This window comes from Priapulus caudatus, unplaced genomic scaffold (assembly GCF_000485595.1).
Source record: "Priapulus caudatus unplaced genomic scaffold, Priapulus_caudatus-5.0.1 Scaffold658, whole genome shotgun sequence".
In the NCBI taxonomy this organism is placed as follows: Eukaryota; Metazoa; Priapulida; class Priapulimorpha; order Priapulimorphida; family Priapulidae; genus Priapulus; species Priapulus caudatus.
The window spans coordinates 121,886-124,029 of NW_014577719.1; positions in this window are offsets into that span (position 1 = coordinate 121,886).

Here is a 2,144-nt window from a genome sequence, read left to right on the forward strand (position 1 = left end):
AAATTAGACCCCCTTAGATGCGTTTTCTGCGCGAGCAGGGGGGGGTCCGGACCCCCTGGACCCCCCCCCCTGTTCACGCCCCTGGCGCCATAATAATTATTATCCAGTTATACGACTGTGAAATCTAGAGGTTGACACGCACTAAAAAACACGGTATAGCAGATGTATATACTATATATATAGTTCTCGAAATGATCATAATGTAATTGATAACCTGTAGAGATAAATAATGAAATCCGACACCGAACTCGAACATGTATAAAGTTACAAAACAACAAGAGCCGCAGAGCGTCTGCGCTCATCTGAGGTCTGTTGCTACATGCAGTTATAAACGTAACATTTAAGTTGTGCGTAGTGACACCTTTGTTAGGCGCAGATATGCAGATACGCAGTTGCGTACACATCATTTCAGCAACCTTCTGCATTCTGCATACCTCCCAAATCTCATTGTTTGATACAAATCGCGTGCCTAAAACTCCTGTTTTATGGTGTATTGTGATCCTAACCCTAACCCTATTTTTAAAAAAATTAATTGTTGTAAAAATTATTTGTTGTTATTAAATTGTTGTAAATAAATAATGTAAATATTTGCGTTAATTGGAAAAAAATAGTTAAATGGATAAAGATCGAAAAATACAGAAAACAAGTAAATAATAAAAAAACAGATGGGATTCGATCCAATGACCTTTGATCGGTGACGCCTGTGCTGTACGCTTTCGGCTATCCAGGATTATTGGGTTTATAGATTATGGATGTGCCATAAATATGATAACACTGTGACGTCATTGAGGCAGTTCAGGAATCCATGTTTAACCCTCCTCTTGAGGGTCAAAAGGTTATCAGACACTTACTCTTCGCACGTCAGTGGAAAGCACATTTCATGGTCCTTTCAATAAAGTGATAAAAATGGTAGGTCAGCGCTGAAACAAAAAAGTTTTTCATTCTGTTCATTAGGCCATGTCATCAGAAAATGTCTGATATCTGACCTTTCCCCCACTGCCCTTTAACCTGTGCCCTCCAATTTCGCACTGGTGATGGGTTTCCTGCCCATCACACTATACACCGAATATTAAGAGCATAAGTCGAGCCGTTAAAATTTGTGCCGCAATTCCGTATATCCTCCTATACCTTAAGTTAAAAAGGAAATATTCCCCCTCCATTTACATATCTTGACCTTTGACCCTTGACTCCCAAATGTGTCATTCTGAGTCCATTTGACGACCTCCCCCCCCCCGACGTGCTGAATATCGTGACCGTACGTCGAGCGGTTAAGGATACTCTCAAGGTTTAAGGCAAAATTTTACCGATTTATCATTTTCAATTTTATTCGATGGCTAACACTATGTGCCACATTTGTACATGCTCATTTCTTCATATAACGGTACATGTGAACTGTCAGAGCGATTTAACTGCCCGCGTACATGTGTAGTAAGCAGCGGCTGACGTCATGATGACGTCAGATACATGATACAACCACGATGTTCACTAAGCCAGTATCATTCAGCGTCAACCCTGCTACAGCTGTCATTACATGTATTCATGTACATTCGTGTACATCTGCTAGTGATCCAACAAGTATCCCACGCCCAAAATAGTTCTAACACCTCGCAACACACCTTACTGTAGTCAGGGGCGCAAATCCAGGGGGACAGGGGGACATGTCCCTCCACGAATTTTCAGAGGAGGGACATCATATCAAATGTCACGATTTTGGATCACCATGATTTTGTGTGTAAGTGTGTGTGTGTGTGTGTGTGTGTGTGTGTGTGTGTGTGTGTGTGTGTGTGTGTGTGTGTGTGTGTGTGTGTGTGTGTAAATGTAGCTTGTAAATGTGGTTTGGGATTTGCTAGAACACGGGCGTCGAAGGAGGGTCATGTGATAGGTTTAAGATTAGGGTTAGGGTCAGGGTTAGGGTTAAGGTTAGGGTTAGGGAAATAAGGCCATGTCTAGCACGGAAGCATCACTGTGGAATCTTTCTGTGGAAGATTTGGACTTTGAAGCGTACTAGTGCTGCCACGTAACGGCACCCTCCTTCGACGCTCGTGTTCTAGCAACACCCATATGGTTTCATGAGAAACAAGTGACATCAACACATATCTGACAACAAGAAATAAACAATGAAATTGCTATCGTTGCATATTTTT